Genomic DNA, 23,337 nt, shown 5'->3' with positions numbered 1-23,337 from the left:
CGCGGTCTTTACGATGCGTTATTTTTGGTCGATCGTAAACGGGCGACGGGCGACTGCTGCTACAACCCATCGGACGTTTAGATATTTGATATTTCTAATCGTATACGCACAACATACCGGTGCGATCGCAGTGCGGAAATCGCAATCGTAAAACGTGTCGTCCGTTTCGCGGCGGAAACGTCTCGCCACAACGTCACCGACGAGCGTAGGGCGACATCATAATAGTGAGAATAAAAACCACATACGTATTACTACGTCGTACAACATCGTCCTGCCACATAGATTCAACGACTGTTATTTTGCGGAAATCGTCATTATTATTTATATTATTGCTAGCGCGCGCCGGACGAACGCAATACAATATAATGTAATATCGCATCATTTCATAAATGTTTTATGTTTACAGCGTTTACTCGGCTCGCCCGTAGTTTGAACACAATATAAAATTATTGTGAACGTGTACATTTGTAATTTGTACATAATACCGCCGTTAATATATTGGTTACGATGAAGCGTGATAATTATTAAACAATACATACGCGCCAATCGTGTTTATGACACAGCCGTCGGTTGCGAGAGGCTCTATAATATATGGTATCACGAAATTAAAATTTTTAACTCAAACTTTTTTTAGTTCTCAATCAGTAACGATTTGAAACAAAAGTTTTAAAAATTTCTTACCATTAAGTCTTAAAACCATAACCGAAAGATGAAAGAATGGTGGTGTCATACTGGGCCCCGAAATCAAAACTTTTCAGCACTTAATTATAATGAATTTGTAACCAAAGTCTTAAACTTCCAAAATGAATGAGCTTATCTTTTGAAGTACTGGACTGATAGCATTATGACACTTTGAATGATAAAAACATTAATTTCGAACTTTTGAACCTCGAGGGTTGACTTTTTTTATGAATTTCAAATTTTAAATATCATCAAATCTCAGTCATCATCATGGTTTGTGATTAGTTATGTGGAAATGTATAAAATCTTGAAATTGGTGAATTATAATTAGGGCTCTAAAAAATCTTAAAATATGCATGCATTTCTGCTCTTAAAATTTATAATATATGCTCTAAAAATATACAAAAATACTAAAATATTCTCTTAAAAATATTTTATTTTTCATTAAAAACCTAAATCTATAAATTTATTTATTAATAAATAAGGCGTTTTTATAATTTAATTTTTACTAAAAAAAAAAAAAACTGTGCTTAGTCTAAAATATTATACTAACTATATTAAAGTCAGACGAAAACACATACGATACTAACAGACGAATTTATTAACATCAACTGACCGTATTCGTCGTATTCCTTATCGACTGACTATGTTTTTCACAACACACAAATAATTGGGAAAACACACAGTAGGTAAATAGATAGATTATTTAATTATTTATATTTAATCATTTTATTATATTTTTTTTTCAATTTCTAGGAAATTAATATTAAATATTGTATGTTACGTATATTATAATAAGAGTATTCTTTATGGCATATATATTTTTTTCAAATAAAATATGTGAAATATGTACTTAAAATAGAAATTTGACATAATATACACTTAAAAGGAAAAAAGAGTTGAATAACATGCAATACAAAAATTATTGCTTTAAACTTCTACTATACCTAGTTATAATATATAGATCAACCAACGATTTGGCTGTACGGTTTTAATGTTGTATTTGCTCTATACGTCATCGTGACAAATGTAATTTATTTAAATGGTTAACTATTGACGAAACCCGTAATTATTGTGCCGTGTTAATGTGCCATTAGTTATTAGTATTATTACACACAGTTATAATACACGCTATTGCAATATTATCATGCATCCTGTAAAAGGAAATAGAAACAGCTACAAAACAAAATGTGCAGTAAACACGCTTAAAATAAAATCAAGGAGTTTTTGATTTTATAGTACCTATATAATAAAATAATTATTCTTAATATTCTGTTTATTTATTATTAATAAATAATACATAATTAAATTAGATATAAGTTAATTTTAAAAACCAGGAAAATTGAATTCATCAGATTTGAAACTTTTTGGTCATTATTGTCATATAATGTATTTTTACCGTAATACAAGATATACAGCTTATAGAATTACACAATTAAAATATGCCTATACAATGTCACGTAAAACAATTACTACTGCTTAAAGTTTAATAGTCTGAAAATTTCCTGTTCAGATGACACTATAACTTCAAATAAAGTTAATCGAATATAATATTTTAATTTTAAATATCAAAAATTGAAAGAAAAAAAAACAAAAACTTCTTTAGCTGTTTATTCATTCAACTATTGTTCCGGTTTCCTAATATGTCTATACACTGTTAAACAAGTTTGAATCAATTTGCAAGTTATTATACTTATTATATACTTTATTCAATAAATAAATAATCACTTCTTTCGGTCTTAAACAAAAATGTAAATTTGTGCTGACACGCGCATTATATTATACACACCTAATGGTAAGTATGTATAAAGATTCCTTAATCTGTTGCAGTTGTTGAATGAAATTGTCTGGACCCCACTGTGAGTACAAAGCCTATACTCGTTCTACACATTACGTGCGTGATCGTACAAGTATCAGCGTACTTATAGGTACCTATTGGGCATCATTGGCTAAATTGGTACTTATACATAATATATATTATTATTTATTATACATCCGCCACGCGATAATAATATTCGGATTACACGCATTACAAAATATGACGGATGCCAAGATTAATAATTTCAAATGTGCAATAAAATAGTTTATAGCTAGATAAATAACAATAATCAATATACATACTATATTAATTGCAATTTTAGGTACTGAAACTTATAAAAACGCAAAATTTAGAAATTAATAGATTATTAGTATGATGATACCATTCTCTCAAGTCTCAACTTATTTCGACCACAGTAAATAATATATATTATGTTGATTTATAATAGGATGATATTTTGGAGATAGGTTTCAAGTCTATTTTAATTTTTAGTTAATTATTTACTTACATTATTATATATATATTAATTTTCTAGAACATAATCTGCAGCTTTGAATCAATAGTGACCAAACTATATGAATATGGGTTATAATTTTATTTCAATACAAAAATACGAATTTGTGATAATACGTGTTTTTAAAACGAGTCTCTATAGTCTCTTCTGGAAATTAGCAAATTTGGACATGAATCCTTTCTCCTAAACACTGTAAAATGTATTTATTTATAGAATATTAATATTATGTACAAAATTATGTTATACGCCGGGGTTTCGCTAACTACTACTATAATTTAACAAAGTCGGCGATTTCAATATAACACATGTGTATTGTATATAGTGTAACTCTATTTATAATATAATATTTTATTACTTGTACAAAAACATTTATTTTTCGTCAGGGCTCAAGTGCGCCGAGTAGTGGCGGGCGTTGTATATATCACCATTTATACCTTATATAGTCTATAATAGTAAAACTTTTGTTTACGCCCACTTGCTATGCTCTCAACCGAGCTAAACGTTTATTTTTTTTAATCGAAATATACATTATCATATATGCTCTGATATTCCAGTTAATTTTGATCGTGTCCGACTCGATCCGTTTCCTCAACCGATCATTAAAATAATGATACGTCCGCTTGGCCATATATATTATATTATATTGTATACGTGTATTTTATGTACATACATACACACACACACACACACACACACAAATACACAAATATATACTACATATATATGCGTCTATACGTGAGACTTGGGAATTGAGGTAACTACGAACAAGTTGGCGTAGCTAAGCACGCGAACGACTGCCCGCGCGTACGGTGGCAACTGTGTGGAGGCTGCGATTTAATACCATAATACCATGTAATAATGTTATCGTAATGATATAGGCATTATTGTTGCTTAAAATATGAACGTAATAATGGTTAGTCGATATCCTCAATCGATTTGTATGTTAATACTGCAGGACTTCTCACTACGCGTGTTCGTTGTAAAACTTATTATTTTCTAATCAATCGCATATAATAATATTTTTGGATAACTACAGTAGTGGTTATCGAAAAACCACGTGGGTATTATCGTATATATTTGTAATGTTCGTTTTTAAATCTAAAACTAAGCAATTTAAAAAAAAAAAAAAACCATAGTTTTTCGAAAACGTGAGATATTCAGATATATTAAGCATAGCAGATATTTGATAAGTCTGATAATAATAAACGAGGTAAACGTATTGATAACGTATAAGCCGTACAGAGTTGACTCTGATGTATAGAGGATTGCTAATGTTATTATTATTTATTACTACTAATTACCAATCAACTAATAAATCACTTTATTACACTAATATTATATAATAATTTTAACTTACCGATGAGTGATGGATGTCATTGTTGTTATTGATCATTACGTGAACGTTAATATTAATAATATTACACATGGGCGGAAACTTTAACTCTGCAAATATAAACGTGTTTTTATAAGCACCTAAATGTTATAATATAATAGTAAATTGTGAGTATATTACGTCTTTAATTTCCTGACGAATGATGTACATGTGGTCATGTAACTGATGGTGTTAATAATATTTATCATGGATTGTAACTGCTTAGGTAGGTATGTTATGTATTTGGTATTCGTATTGTAAAACCTAAATACTGCATACTACAAATCACAACAATTTGATACAATATATTAAAATATATGATAAAATAGTGTGCAAAGTGTTCATTTCAAGTTATGATGAAGAGGCGATGACAAATCAAATCATTCTTTGTTAAAAACAAATGTAATTGATAATTATAGTTTTAATTGCTTATTTAGTATGCTATTAATTTAATGTTATTAAATGGATATCTTATATATATTATTAAACCGCAGTGCCAATATTTATTATTGTATGTATATATACATAAATTGTTTTTCTATACATATTTAAGACTATCTTTACAGTGTAGTTTTCATTAAAATATTTAATAAACGAGTTATAAGAAATTTAAAAATGTTTTTTTTTTTGCTAATATTATAAACGATATTATTAAACGTTTATAACAACCAACATCATCATCATTCTATCCATTAATTATTTTTTATACTTTTTTTAAATATTACTTATTTAATTTAATGAATTAAGTCCTTGTGAAAGAATCTTAAAGTCCTAACGTCATAAAATTAAATGTGTTAATTGCATCCGAAAAATATCAATCGTGTTGTCTACGTAATGATCAGTTTACATTGAATTTGTTTTCCGTCATCTGCTGAATAAATATATTTATTTTTTTGATATTCCTGTGATAATTATATTTTAAATTGTAATAACTTATAACTAATTATAACTAGTAAAAAAAATAGTTTGCATTTTTAGTAAACATATCGAAAACTTTCTATAAAATGTTTTTGGAGTCAAGACACATGACTGCTTAAATTAAATTTACATAGTGGTAGTTGTATATATATTATATTATTTGAATTGATTATGAATTCACAAAATATGATCAATAAAACGGCATTTTTGAAGCACTCCGAGTTGATAGGGGTACTATTATCAATAAATTCGATGACGTCGCAGCTAAGCATCAACAAAAAAATGTTACTGTGAAGCCTAAACCATGTGAATTGGGTCATAGGTAATAGGTATATAAAGATAATATTAAAAAAAATTTATAATTCATACTATCGATCACTTGTGGGTTGGTAAATGGGAGTATCCGCACGCAACATTTCCCCGAACTATAATTATATATACAATAAAATATAGATTAATATTTTTATTTTTTTTTTTTTAACGGAAGTGATTATATAAGTATGCCAGCTCGCATACGACGTAGTTAAGAAGTTATAGGTTTTTTTTGGAAAAAATAGTGTTTAATATTTATGAGATCGCACATGACACGTTATACAGATATTTATCATAAAGTATATGTAGTGTATCTTCGTATGTCCATTATCTATTTCCAATTTTTGTCCATTTATTTTGTACCCACCGATTGACAAAATCGTATCTATTATCGTACCGGTTTGATTGCATAATATACGTACAAGCCATCGTTCAATAAAATAATATAACATAATTACAGAGAAATTTTATCAATTCGGGCAAATCGTATACACGCGGTCGGGCGAAATCTAAACGAGCTGTTAATCGGTTCGACCAACGCGCGTGCATACGACATACTACATAACTATATGGGTACGTTTCACGGGGGGATATATTATTATCTATACTACGTACATAAACGGCGTGTGCAGTAATGCGTGTATGATGAAATAGGTATGTAATATGATTAAATGTACATATATGATTCGCTGTTGCCTGTCTATACCTATATACGCGTACGTATTATAAATACGTAATGATACTCGTACGGAACTGCGTTTCGGCGGAATATTGTCTATTGTATAGGTATGATGATATTATGATGTGTAGTATTGGTATACACATCGGTACCCGTATTATGTACAAAGCAATTTCGACTCGTAAACCGTTTTCTTCCGCGCGCCCAAGTATATGTTTTTATAATCACGTAAACATTATTATAAACGCAGCGGGTACAGCATACATTGTATAACGCACACACATTATATTATAACACGTAAACCATACATTTATTATAATATAATATGTACATCAAATTAGACACCGGAGTACCGGACACTTCAATCGTTCCGAGCGCTGATTTTCGTCGTCTCCTGCAGCACTGCAATTACTATATTATCCCGACGACTCGTCTATAATATTATAATAGTACACAAAACTATATCATATATATATATATATATATTTATAATACTGTGGGCCGTTACACTACAACTGCAGTAAAGCGTACTCGTTGTGTCCTCCTCCGCACCCATATTTCCTAATAACAATAATAATAACAACGCCCTGCGTTTTCCGACTTTCTCACCGACCGGCCCGAAATCTCGGTTGGTTTACCGAGTTTACGCACGTATACACTCGTAAGTTTACGAACGATCAACAACACACGCGTAATAATATAATATAGAGCTCAAGGGGATCGTATATAGTGTAGCATTAGCATACTACACCATTATATTATTACACTTCCGTTAAACGCCGTCGTTTCGATACGACGGTGTTAAAGAATATGACATTAGTGCGTATTTACCAATTATATAGGTACCTAACCTATCTACCTACCTACCTACCTGCCTACCTGCCTACCCGTACCGTAATATATTTTAGCCGCGGGAAATACGACGATGCGTCGACGGTCGCGACGAGGGATAATGTTATTATTAACGCGCGCGCGGCTAGACGACTATATTATTATTATTATATTGTATAATCATGGACGCGGACGACGCGGCACCTAAGCCGCCGAGCTCGTGTCTTATGGGAATAGGTGGATATACTGCGGCGCACCTTGGGTAGGTGGCACTTACAGAACCCATACGCATTATGCTCGCGTGTCTAATAATATAATATCATAAACTTTTCCACGGGAGCGGATCGATGCGAGAGCTGCGGACGGTTCGAGATAAGAGATCGTGACCGATTCGCTCCCGAAACGTGAGATTCAGATAACGTCGTGACCGGCGGCGATCGTTATTAAAAACGATATACACCTATATACACGCTCTCCCGAACCGTGTCCCCCCACATACACACATACACACACACACAAATACGCATACGCATATAATATTTTACATACGTATGTAGGTACCTATATAGTGCCTACACGTAGACGTGTATTACTGCAGTCAGCGTATATGTATATGCTACGCGCGCGCGCGTGTGTGTGTGTGTACACGCATATATTCATTCGACCGATAAACAATAGTAATGGTAATAATAAATAAATAAAATATGATAATAACTCACGCACGTTCGCGTCTCAACCGTGATGCAGCAGCGTGTGACGTCACTCTGTCTGGCGCGAGTTTGAAAAGATCGAGAGCGTGAGAATTAACGACGCGCGTAATACGCGGGAAACCGCGACGACAGCGATGACGACAACGACGACGACGAGAACTCGGTTGGAACAACGACAGGAATAACATTACCTCATCGCTGGATTTTTTTAATATTTGTTTTAAACATTTATTTTTAACGTATATAAACAATAATAACTATAATAATACGCGAACATGACGTAAGCAACATATAATTTATACGATCGCAAAAGACGAACTTAAAAGGATTACTATCCGCAGCAGTAACTCTGTAGTAATTTTACATTATTACGTGTTTTCTGTCCCAACACCTGCAGTCTCTTGCTAGTCTTTTGAGAGAATGTCAAAGGGGGGTATATTATTGGATTCGACGTGGGCGCGAGCCGCGAGTGATATGATTTGCAAACAAACGAAAGCGAAAGACTTTGTTCAAGGGCCTAGCTGATGACTTCCGAGTTCTGAAACCGTTTGAACTTTTGAGTTCGAGTGAAAAATGAAGAGTATGATTTAAAACATAAAATTACGTATTTTAGCATTTGATGTACGTCAAGATATCGATTGGAAAGTTTGTATTTTACATAATATAATATAGGTACAATATATTTAATTTATTTACAGTCTATCCTAATGCTGTAATTACCAATAAATATTAATATAGGGTGTGAAACTCATAAAGATACCTAAAGCATAGACGGCGGTTCAACAGTTGATAACAATTAGACGTATGTATATATAGTGTAATTCTATGTAACACAATACGCAATAAATCAAAAATGTGGTTAACTGTATATTATAATAATATTATACCTTTAATGGAATACCTTTGTTAGAACAAAATGTTTTTTTATTTCCGGGACGATACGATGTGATTAAGCAAAAGATAAAAATTATCGATTGCGAAAAATATATAAAGTCCGATTTATAAATCATTTCAATACATTATTGAGATCGCGATACAATAAAAGAATAAGTATATATTTTTTAGACGACCAAGACCCCCCCCCCTGATTACCGTCTACCTATAAAGGCTTATAATTTCGCAGTAGGTACTACGGGTCTGCTGGAATAAAATATAGGTATATATATAAGTACTAGGTAGATATATATCGTGAACGGTCGTTTCAAGTTTGTTTCACATGCTATGTTATGTTGCAGTGTCCAGTGACGGAGATACGCGTAAATTAAGTATAATTTAATGGAGCGAAAAAAAAAATGTTTAAAAAACCCTCTCGACCAAATCGTTCGCGTAAAAACACGTGTCTTATCGCGACCGCCGTCGAGTCACCTGTACTTAATATATTTATACACGTCATATCATTATACGCGTGTATATCGCGCGCTGTATATAGGTAGTCGTAAATGCGGTTTCTATATTTTTTTTCTCACTTACTTTTCACGGTCGATCTAGACGAAGGGGTGTAGAGGAGCGGGTGTCGAAGAGGACAATCTATATATAGCTGGAACATACAGCACATATAAACGGTCCGGGAGAAACTACCGAAAAACGAGCGGAAAAAAATCATTTGAAAATAATAATAAAAAAAAAAACAGTTGAGTTTGATGAACTCTCTCTGTCTCTGTCGCCGCCGTCGCTGAATCGTGGGAACCGTCGGCAGGTGCTCGGCGGAAGGCCGCGCCGCCGCCACCCACTCGTGAGCATTGGTACAAAGCACGCTCCGCCTAAACGCTAGCACACGCCTCCCCGTGCCGCCGACAATCGACGAGACGATTTTTAACTCTTTTGCGTCCGCTATAACATACACCTACCTACGTATAGCGTGTACAGAAGGTACAAAAATAAAATAATACTATTAATAATAAATACGTTTTTTAGTGGTGCGCATTGTATAATATTAGTATCTATATATATGTATATTATGGTACATATTATATTATTATAAAAGTGTATACCGCGTGGTACACGGCACAGGGGCAGGCTGCAGCCATCACTTTTATAATATTATATTCTAATACCTAGTATAATATAACATTACGTACAGCAAGAGCTGACGACAATGGACACGGATTCGCATCCTTTTCAAACGCCCGGCGACAGTGTTTGAAAATCGAAAACATTGTCGCTATGATGTAGGTATACCGTTGTATTTATAATGTGCATCGCGTTTTCGACATAATAGAGAGGGAAAAGCCGTGTATCCGATCGAAACCGTAATATCGCTACCCGAGTATAATACAATATTATGTATAATAATAATATAATATTATTTTTTATTGTTGTACACAAGACACGGCGTTTCCGCAAAGTATATTATTATATTATTTTTTCATAATTACTATTACGCATCTGTTTCGGTCGTTACAAATGTTACATTATTGTGATGCGAGTATACACATCACTGTTATAGAAAGGCAAGTCTCCAGAGTATTTTTTGAACGTTTTCAATTTTTTGACGACCGTATCGTGCATAATAATCAATGTTAAATAGGTACCTAACTGTATAATGCACAATCAAAATATTATACGATAAAAAAGTATGTAAATTTTCAAATAAATCGTCTTATTTTAAAACTAACAATTATTAAAAGATAATCTATATAATTTAGTTAATTATAATAATATTGTTTCAACAGTAAACGCCGATTTATGAAATTTTCATAGAACGCGCGATAGAGAAAAATAAGAAATCATTTCCACGAGATCGAAACGGAGTAAACGGACCATAGTAAAATTCAATACACTTGAAATTCCAAGTATATTTTACCTATCTGATGCTCTCTACGTGTTTTAAAATGTAATCAGTATAATATTTTACATGTCGAGAACAAAATTTAAGAACATTTTTTATAACTAATCAGTTTGGCCGTTTTAGACCGTATTGAAGTCTGAAACTATACAATGTAGTGATAAATGTTAATCCTATGTATAGACACCTTCCATATAAGTATAAACAATAATGAAATAAACAGTTTGAAAAATTTAAATATTTAGAAACGCCACTCTTTATAATGATCAATATAATTGTGATAGCAAGTTCGTTAATAATTTTCAGTAAATAAATTTTTGCGCCGTCTGATTCTCGAACAAATTGTTTTCGATGTTCTGCAGCCTGTAAACGCATCAATATACGATAATATTATTATACTATAATATGATATTATAAAATTATGTGCAATGCAAAAAAATTTCCGCAAAACGAATCTGGTATGTATTTGCGAACATGAGTTAATATTTACCTACACCGAAGGTCTGGTCTAATAAAAAACAGGTCGACTGTATTCCAAATTTCCAAAGATTATACTATAGCTAGGATTTCAGTTAGTGCACTTTTTCGACATGCATAAAATCGTTTGTATATATTATTCATAATCCACAGATTTATTTAAGGAATAAATATATAAATATATAAATTATTTTATTTATTATTTTAAGACCGAATTATTTAGAATTAATTGGGTTTGTATCCAAATATAGATAGTTAAAATGTAAGTGATAAAAATACTTCTATAAATTTTCAACGATATTATAATAATATTTTATAAAACGGTTTAATTTTCTGAGAAGTGTAAACATTTGGTGGAATGAAAGGTAAAAACTCATAGCCGCAATCGCTATGCGCAAAAAACGTACCATGTAAAACGTTAACTAAGACTGCGATTTTATTTATTTTTTTGGAAATGCGCAATTCACTTAATATGATTTTGATTAAAAATGCCAATGTTTCGTAATACATATGTGAAGTCTTAAGATAAACATTTTTTTTACGCATTTGAATAAAAAAAAAAAATTAATTGATTAAAAAAGAAATTACATATTTTTATACAGTTTTATAAAAATTGCAATTTAAGAAATACATGAATTTATTATCAAATATTTTTTTTTTTTGTTATAAAATATTTTTATTATACAATCTATAAAACAGTTTATAATAATAGCATAAGTGATGTTAGAAATGGTATAGGATTTAATAGGTCAGTGACAAGGGGGTTTGGATGGTTTTGCAGGCGGGAATAAAATTTTTTATATGAAGTTATGGCGACTTTTTGGATGAGAGAGGGATCGAAGATGTTAATGAAGTGTGCGGTTAGTTACATAGTAAGGAGCTTTAGTGATTTGATGAAGACATTTAGATTGAAATGTTTGTACATGGCTTAGATTATTGAAAGATTTGGCTGAATCCCATAATTGGATTCCGTATGTTCAAATGGGTTTATTAAATAGTAAATGAATTTTTTTCAAATTTGCCCTAACCTAACCTTATATGTTTGTTCCAATTTATACGAAAGGTTCAGAGATTGTTCTTAGAGATATCAGTAAAATTTAGAAAATAGTATGAATAATCAAGTTCGTAAATAAATCAAGTGATCCATCAAAGGTAGATTACCTATCTCATTCGAGTTTATTTACAAACCAAGGTATATTGATGACTAATATAGTCATAGAGCTGCGGTACAGTAAATAATAAATACATTGATATAGCGGCGTATTTTATGTTTATTCATATTTTTCCGGAAAGAAATTAGATTATACAGCTGGTATATCATATTACTAAATTAGGATAAAATATTTGATAAAGTTGGTCTAGATTTTTAAGTTTTCGGTGTTGACAGGACTTTGTTATCAACTTTGTACATAAACACTATATAATAAATGGAAATATTGCCTATACTATTACTCCTTAACGCAATCGATATCTAAACCTCTAATAAACGTGTTATTACTGTGTAATGTGTATACTGTTGAAATTTGCATGAACTAGAAAAAATATATTATTAAATATTATATACATAGTATAAATTATAACATCATTATAAAAAGAAAAACAGCTGATTATATGCATCTATTATAAATATATTATTTTACAAGAAATCATATAGTTTACCGAATTAAATGTATTTATAAAATCAATATGTCATACCTACAACCTACTCATGTTTCAACTTGGTCAATCTTTAAAAATTTAATATCATACATATTAGAATTTATAGACCATAAAATACAAATAAATTAAATAACCGTCTCGCTAACCATATTATTTCAAATAATCTGAATAATACAGTATAAGTATCGTATTTTATGATATAAGATATAACTACCAAAAATAAAATTGACTAATATTCAATTAAATAAAATGTATAGGTAACGTACATTCAGGAGCATCTTTGAACTTTGGGTGATGATGGAGTGTAATTCACATCCCTATATTTTCTACGTTGTATTCATTTACTATAAAATTTACAAACGCTCCAACAGTCGATGTATAAAATTTAAATAAGTATAATATGACAAAATATATTATAATTATAATAAAATATGTACAGAGGTAATGTTATTTTATTTATATGTGTATATTATTATTTTGATGCAGGATAAAATCTATTTTAACATCCAATTCTGTTGTATTTTTTATTAATTAAAATACTTATTAAATAACTCCAAAATGTTCGTATGAAAACATGCTCAATACACACATAAAATCGTGATAGCTATGATGGAGATAATATTTTCCCGGCGATGAATAAAAATTGATCTGTTTAAATATATCACTCCTATTAAAAAACTCAAGTATAACCACTGTGATATAGAATACCTTGTATACAATCTATAAGTTGTACATTATAAAATCGTCATCTTTTGAAGAAAACAACAACTTTTGTATAATTAAGATTTAACTATTACAAAAATATAGTACAAACATTGGACTATTATAGTACACTATGGCACTATGCCATGTCATAATTTACTGAAATTAATTCATGAGTACTATTATATAATTATTTACAGTATATTGTTTAAATAATAATTAATTCAAATATTTCAAGGATAAAATACAATTGGATATCACGTGTTCAATATAAAAACTAAAATGTGCCATGGCCCATAATTACATATACCTTAACATTTTAGATTATGATATATCTTATATAATATAACGATAAATTGTAATAATCAGTACATGGTTTCGATATTATACAACTTTTCATAACGAAATCAAAATAAAATGATAACTATTGATTATTAACTGTGGTGTAATTTAATTTAAAATGTTAAAGGAGGTACAATAATGAATCTTTAAGACATTAATAAATTGGACAACAGTTTGGACACAATAATGTAGGTAGGTGTACTATTGTACTTATCATTAATTAATAAATAAATACATAGGTTTGGTTAGGAACGTATAATACGATACATACACACACATACGAGCGCATTTAAATATAATTTACTTTTATATTATACTTACATGTAATCAAAATATTATATGATATATGACCTATTATAGTGCGTATATATATATATATTTATATATATATAAGTATCTCATTATTAGGGAAACCGGTAATTATTATTAATATTTTCTTCGTCTCAGCACGACGCACGTGCAATGTAATATAAATTATAATCGTTCGGTTGATTGTACTACGTTTAATAGTATACACAATATAATTATTATTATATGCATGTGTATGTACGTTAACTCGTGTTCCGAGAATACTCATGTTTTCGACGGAGAAAATAGAAAATACGCGTTCGACAACGCTTCGAGATGTATATTGTAAATTATAATGCAGTGGTAAATTGTTTTACTATTTCACGATGATAATAATATGATATTACTGTGTATATAATTATCATTGAATCCGAAAATTCGTAGGTATAATAGTAGATACGAGTACGCGTGAGTAGTTTGGAAGACTCTACCGTAAGAAAATTTATTGGCGTGTGGGGAATCTTTAGGAACGGAAAATATTATAGAAATTAAGAATTATAAAAAAAAAAAAATAGGACACGGACTGTTTTCTCATAAGCCAGTTGTAGAATTTTTACAAAATTCACTTTGTCTAACAACTATTTAAACATAATCATATTATTAGTCGTACAAGAGCCAAACGTACGTAATGTGTACCGATCTCGTACGGTGCCGTAGCAGCATTAATATAATATGAAATGAAAAATTTTAAACTCTGACGAATATTTTCTATCGACAAGAAAATATTGCAATATAAACCATTCGGATAATTTTCTTCGTATCGTTACAACCGTGTACATTATATTGTGCCTAATAATTTACGCAAATACGTATCCATAAACGAGTTCAGACTTTTCAGAGTAGACACAATATTATTGTAAATCAAAAATTATTACACCAAACGTTTAAAATTGTCGACTGTCGAATTACAGAATATATATACATTTACTATGTAAAATACGAGTATAGGGTTAATGAGCAATTTTGCTTACACAAGTGATTCTATATATAATAGAATAAATTATGATACAGGCCTGGAATTCAATATACTAATAAACACGTTGCAGGTGCGACGTCGAGATTTTTTGATGTTTATCTCAAAAAGTAATTTTTGAATGAATTGCGCTACCTGCAGGCCTACGCGTTGAAACCACATTCTACGTGCACATATTTCATATATTTATATACAATATACATATTATATTTTATAAATGTGTAAATTATATACCTATCACTGGGCAACATTATAATATTCAAACGACCATTTTTGTTTCAAACATATTTAAGCACTATGATTCCACAGTTGTGCATGAATAATATTCACTCCACAGAACTGTATAATGACGATGTTGACGCGATTCAAATATTTAAATATTGAACTAAGTACAGCTTAGTACACCATGTTCCTGTATACTATACCTATAACCAGCTAAAATCTAAATCGTCTATAATATCTTATCGCCGTTTGCTCGCGTTGCTTTTTATATTATGTAACATAATATAATAACCTATACTATAGAACCCTATGTGCAGTGTGCATTTATATGTATACTATATGTAATTATTATGCATCGATACAAGGTAAAAGGACATAAATGTATTATTATTATATACTCAATAAATAACATAAGTTATAAGTATGTACAACAGAGTTAATGGATAGACAGCTAGAAGCCTTGTTAACAAACAATAAGTATACGTTATTGAAGAGGCTATAGAGTCACATTTTAAACATACATGATATATTATCATGCTTATTGAAATCGAATATAATACCTAATTTAAATTTAAAACCTCTACCAATATTAGAATATTCACGCGTCACCTACTATTACTTAATATACTTATCTATTAAGATTAACGATTTATATACATACATATTTTCTAGGGTTTTTGAAACGAGTTTTAAGTCACTTAAGAAGTTTTATGAATATTATTTTATAATATTACAATAAATATTATAGGTATTATAGAAACATTCATTTCAGAATGGCATTCTACGTACGGACCGTTGTTGCTGCAACTGTACTTCATACTTATGGTATACGAATACCTGTGAATAAATGTTTATTGAAAAACAAAATTTAAAACATAATTTCCGCCCTATCTGCGTTGTAAAATTATATATAAAAAAATAGTTACTACTTACTATATTCATATTCTAATGGCACCTGCGGTAGTTACATAGAAATCATTAGTCCTGTCACCACTATCGTATTTATTAAACGTTATATCGACGATGGCGCGGTCATGAAGGAAGGTTAAAAACCATGACTTAAATAGGTTAAAATGGTTGATCATTTGATTATGATGAATAGTGCTCCATTCTGTAGGTGGTCTAATTTAACCTAAAGTATTTTAAACAACTATATTGGTAAAATACAAAAATGTAATTGGATATGAAAGCTATAAATCAAAGTCTAATCTGCAGAGCATCGAAATGGGTTATTTAATAAAAAAAAAAAACTATCTAATCAATAAAATAATAGATTTATTATATTTTTATTGACCTAAAAATGATAGGACCGTGTGCAAGAGAAACGGCAGTGGTTGAAATTATTTGACGATCAAATAACAAGAATAAAGAAAAATAGTTACACATCTTGTAGTAGTTGCACATCTTGTGCATCACGTGAGTTTTTCTATTTATACTACCGAAACTAGGTAATGCGTGTCTGTACAACAGCAGTTATACGATAAAATATATTCCTTTATTATTGGAATAGTGGAACAATAATTTACTACCAATTAAACGTATAGACATAACCTGTGCACAGTGTGTGTGTTTTTAATGGAGAGTTTTATTTTAATTAAAAGCACTTAAGTGTTTACGTTGTAAATCGTTATTTTAACATCTACCTGTCATATATAGTATTTCCACGTAAATATACACATTGGGCTTATTTATACTTCGATATGCTTGATTTTAGAATATGGAATTCGATGGAATTGTCTAGTTGTGTTTCAGTCATGAATAAATTTGATATTAAGATTAAAATTTAAAATATTGCACCATTAGGTTGATATTACACAATTCTATATCGAAAAATTAAATGGCCATTAATTAATTATATTATATATTTCTAATAGGTACCGCTAAATGTATAAATATATTATGCTAATAGTGTTGAAAAAAACAAGATTTTAATGCGACGAGTAAATTAAGAATACCTGTGACGTTTAAATAAACCTATATAATATAGTATAATATATACATTATAATATTACTTATTAGGTATATTAAAACACAACTGAAAAAAATCATTTAAATATTAGATTTTTAAATTTTATTTTGACGACACATTAAATGGGTAAAAAAAAAGATATAACATGATAATAATCAGAACACAGGAATTATTTTGTTGAAAGCATTTCATATCATCAAAATGTTCAAAACAAAAAAAAAATATCAAAATTGAATATATTTCTGAACAAATGATGCGATTTTAAAACATTGTTAAACAGTTTATAAACAAGCTTATATTTTAAAACTATATTCATAACAGATTGACAGAACTTAATTAGGACTCCAAATGTAAGCGATATTTGTTTATTATTTTTTTTTCCAATTAAGTTGAACTAAGAAATTTTAAAATGATTCCATTATTTTGAGTACGTAATATCACTAACCTAACCTATTTAATATCTCCATTATCGCTTATACATATTGTAAAAAAAAAAATAATAAAATAAATTTATCTATTTATATAAAATATAAATGAGTAGATATTGAGGTCTGAAACATTGTCTGATAGTGAACAAGAACAATTCCGCATGTAAATATCTAGGTATCTACCCTTTTACTTTTCGCATTATTCGATAATATGTTGATAAGTAGTATGGTGTAATGGTAAATTAAAATTCGGGTCTTACATTTTATATGCTATTTATCAATTTTCAAGTACCGGTTAATCGTTATAATGTATCAACTTATCAACTACGTAATAATATGTACTTTGTACTCCGTACAAACAGTTAAAACATCTGAAGGTATTACTAATAATGGCTTTTATTATTATATAAGTGGGTCCCCTTGGTATGTCCAGACTGTATGTATTTTCCAAAGTTTAATTATATATGATTTCATCCTTTGTGTTCAAAAATGCATCAATTTACCTTCATATTTTTTGTTAAGATTACACTTTGGTTCGACAAAAATAAAAAAGTAATAACACGTAATCGACTAAAATAAATAAATGTATATATGTTGAATCGAGTTATACAAATTACGCAACGTACTCTTATAATTATACGCGGTTAATGGTTATTATCATCTTTTTTTTAATGTATCTAGTAAATCAACGATAAGACTAATATTAAATAAAAAAAAAAAAATAAAAGGCCATATTTTCAATTACATGGCATTAACTTGAAAACTATGACTCGTCCGAATTCGAAATACTTGAAAATTTCGATTTAGAAAAAAATTTGTCTATCAACAACGTATACCCAGTATAAATCGAATTAAATCGTCGGTCGAAAAGAGAATAATTTGCCACTAGACTGTATGACATAAATATCCAATTATTTTAAAATATTACGCTCCTCATAAAACGCGCTGAAATTCCAAAAACCAAATTTCGAATAAATTTATGATTCGCGAAAAAATGGGGAGAGGGGCGAACGCACTGCATTTTCTGGATACAATAGCTGGGCTTCGAACAACTCACGAACCCTTTTTTACTTTTTTTTTTAGTAGATTTTTGTCGTTCTGCAGACGACTCGCATCATAAGATAGGTAACGGGTGTATAATACGATGTGATTGTATAATAATAATTGTGCGTATCGACATAATATTACATCGTAATAACTATGATGATAATATACGTCATAACATTATAATGCATGCCGCATGCGGCGTATGATGCGGATTCGAACAACGCGCATTGACATCGTTCAAATGAACCGTGAACGAAATCGATGGACGATCGCATAACGCGTACGAATACGATCGGATGTGTTTTCGTGTCGCGGCGGCGGCGGCGGCGTAATAATGGGAGGAGCGGGTTTCTCAACACTCCGTGTCGGCGGCGGTGGCTTATGCTTATGCACGTTTATAATACAATATAATATATATTATACACTATATAATAACGATATAGTAATAACAATAAATAATAATATCAATCGGTGGCGGTGGCGGCGGCGGCGTGACTGACGTGATGTATATTATAAAGCCACCTCGTATATTTCCCACCTCCCTAGACGGGCGGCACGTCGTGGCGCGGGGGCAAGATGTATCGCACGTTCCGCTCGCGACCCCGTACGCGCGCGCCGGCACACACACACACACACACACACACACACACACACTATATATTATATTATTTTATTGTATACAACACGGGTGCACGCTCACGGCTATGGCGTGTGTGTGTGTGTAAGACGACGTCACGAGCGATGTATTATAATATATTGTAAAAAAAAAATTACGTACGAGAGAAGAGTGTGAGGAGCCGCTACACAATATAATAGTAATAATATACCTGTACACGTTTATATATATATATATATATATAAATACAATAATAATAATAATAATAAAGTACAATAAAAGGTTTGTGAAGCGGTCGGGCGGCGCGTTCCCACGGCCCGCGCGACGACTACCATGTATAATATTATATAATATATATATATGTGTGTGTGTATGTGTGTGTGTGCTCGCGCGGGTAAAAGAAGAATAAGAATATTGCCGTCGCAGCCGTCGGGGCACGCGAAACGCACACACACGCGCTAGCGAGCGGCGCACGCCACTCTACGTATATTGGTAGGTAGGTACGCGTCCTGCTACCTTAATCGCATGCCGCCGACCGGTTATCGTTGTTGTTGTTTTTGTTGTTGTTGTTGTTGTTGTTATTATTATTATTGTAATGTTATGTACGGCGATGAGCAGTAGCGGATTGTGAATAAAAAATAAAATTAAGCTCGGGGAAGCTGTTTGACTGCAGACGCCCAAAATTTGTTTAGTCCTGGATACGTCATTGGTGATTTTTTTTTTTGTTTTTGTTTTGGTAGTAAATTGTATTGCCCTTAAATTGAAATTGCAAAGGACATGACGTGTTCCCATCAAATTTTCGATTACATCGATGGTTACTAAGCAACATATTATTGATTCATATTTTCCGCCTAAGAAAAATATAATATAACATTAAATTTAAATTTAAATTAAAAAAAAAAAAAAGAGGTACACAGTATTTTAGTTTTTGAGCTAATAGTAGTTCACTTTTATTTTTAACAATGACATAATAATGTATTCATGCATTGATATTATTCAATATATTTATCTCGACAGACATGGATCAAAAATGCCTGCAATCATTGATTATAAAAAACAGATCGTAGCAAACTGGGAAAAGTTCCGATATCCCGCCGTCATAAGCTGTCACTTTATGTATGAGTATATTATTATTACCTGGCAGCAGTCGATTTTATGTCTCGCTATTTTTTCCCGTTCGCGTTTCGCGAACCCATGCGATTATTATTGCGTGATTAAGTGAGTCCCCTGTTGCTGGAACCAGTTTGTTTTTAGTAGATTGCGTAGGTCTTACAACATTTACAAACGTTTAAACACATTGTATCGGCCTATTATTAAGTGTTAATAATTAATATTGACTATTGAATTAGCATCTCCGTTTTTTTTTTTAGCCTTGCGGTGACGGGGTTACAAGGATGCCGTTTATAGACTGCAGCTATTGGAGTAAACTGACACTTTGATAAATTGCCTTACCTCCTTATACTTTGTCCACCTCTCGAATAATAAATTATTTCCGACTAAACGTTATAACTGCTCATACATAGACTCGATGCCATTATAGATTACCAATAGGAGAGTACCTGCACTCCTGCAGTTCTCGCTCATCAAGCTACCTAAGATCTAACCGTTGTCACTTCTATAATGTGTATATAGTATACCGGTTGAAAATTTATATTTTTTTAAATAAGACTAATTTACGTACATCTCGTTTTTATACCTCGTGTCATGTATTATTTATTACTCAATAACAAAAAAATAAAATTTATACATTTTTCTTTTACTATTCCCTCATAAAATCATAAAACTATGTTTGGCATGCCTAAGGATTTCATCCTGCTACGGATCTGCATATCATACATATTTTTATACCATCTAATTTATAACGGAAACATAATAAATAATAATAATATGGACGCATCGTTGCGGTTATTTCATATATTTTTCCCCTACGCTATTGCCGGAGTGATGATATTCTCTTTTTCCTAGTCAGTACTTCCTTAGCATACATAAAATGTATAATATTACCATTATACGACAATATTATACGTTTATTTATACTAATGTCAAATGTACTAACCTATACATGGAAGCTGTACAAACGTACATATATTATTATCACCTATAGATAAGTTCGATGAATTTTTTTTAAACGACCATAAGCGTGTATAATAATAATAAATATATATATATATATTATATGCATGATTATTTATTGTAAAGAAACGAGATAAATAACAAGTCGATTGGCGACAAATGCTCATATATTATACTATTATAACCTATATAGTTGTATTATAGCGGTCCACGGAGATTATTACCCGGCGATACGAATTAATTATTCACGGGCTTAAATATTGTAATATAAACGTATACAGTAGGTACATCATATTATTTTAATGGTATAGTATACAAAGTGATTACCTAGGATTTTCGCACCAGCTAATACCGATTTTCAATGTCCATTACTGTCACAATTGAAATGTTAGTGGTGCACGCCGACAACGCACGTACAGCGCGTTATGTATTGCTCGAGCGTTCGATAAATCGGAGTATTAAGTGACCGGACCTAATGAGAAACTTCTACAACCACGGTGCTAACGAGACCAGAGCAAACTCGTCTTACCTAATATTATTACTATTGTTTATACTGGATTGAAGATTTATTATATTACTTGATAATGAATTTTATGTATTGATTTCAAATTATAATCTACCGACTTTGTTGTAACTGTATTAAAAATAATTAAATTAATATAATATGTTTTAACGTTTCTACGATTTTAGTATGACATTTATTTAATAATAATAGTAATAATATTCGAGGTAGATATGTTATCAAAATATTAAAAAGTTTACGATTCTTAACGGCTTCTCGATAATACTATTAATAACAGTATCGAATTACGGGCTTTTCCCTCGTACGGTATCCAGTATCCACGCAGAATTATTTAAATACACGACGAAATTATCAATATTATATTTTGTCTTACATTTTACATTAAACTTCTTCGTTCTTATCAAATATCATCGATTATAAATTATAATATTTTCATGCATATTTGTCAATCAATATGACTGGGTGCTGCACTTAACACACTTATATACGCATCGAATATCGATGAGGAATATATGTATTACAGTGAAAATAGTGTAGGACGTAAAATGTGTCAATAGATTAGAGAACTATGTGTATACTGTATAGAGTAGGTTTAGACGTATGATCGCGATCATCGTATAGTTTCGTATTATTCTCTTATGTAATCTCCGTTAATGTCCATGCTTCGTACTTTATACGGTGGTTGTATGTACATATTATAACGAATTTAGGATGATACTGATTTCTATTGAATGATTAATTTATATGTGTATAAAAAGGTTTCGGTATCTATAACACGTGTGATTATTTTCGATTGTAAGACCCATTGCGTGATAGCATTGACGCCTAAACCCCACCTGACGCTGTCAAGAAATGCGATTACGATATGTTTATTAATATATATATTTATATATTATATATTGTATATACGTTAAAATTACTGTTTATTTACCGGTTAGAGTAAATAGCATTCGGTAGGCACTTAATATAATAATACCTGTTAATAAGAAAATTATGTATACAAATCCCTATTTCTAAAAATAAAATAATGTTTGTCAAAGCATTAAAACTACATATTATATTGTATGAGTATGTATTATTATACAGAAGTTATTCACTAACCATGATGCTCGCTCTCTTTTATACTTAAATAATGTTTATTTTTTAAATTTTTAAGTATACTAAATTTAGTGTATTTAAAAATTGCACAAACTAATTCTTATAGTGAGATTGGTTGCAAATTTAAAGTACCCAAGTATCGAATTAAGCGTATAGCATTCGCTAAGTACATTACTTCAATGTTTTATCCCTTATAATCGCCAAAAAGTGGCTTATTTAGGGTTTTTTTTTTAAAGAAG

The sequence above is a fragment of the Melanaphis sacchari genome, unplaced genomic scaffold (assembly GCF_002803265.2).
Source record: "Melanaphis sacchari strain LSU unplaced genomic scaffold, SCAv2.0 Contig40_pilon_pilon, whole genome shotgun sequence".
NCBI lineage: Eukaryota > Metazoa > Arthropoda > Insecta > Hemiptera > Aphididae > Melanaphis > Melanaphis sacchari.
This window is presented reverse-complemented; position numbering follows the sequence as displayed.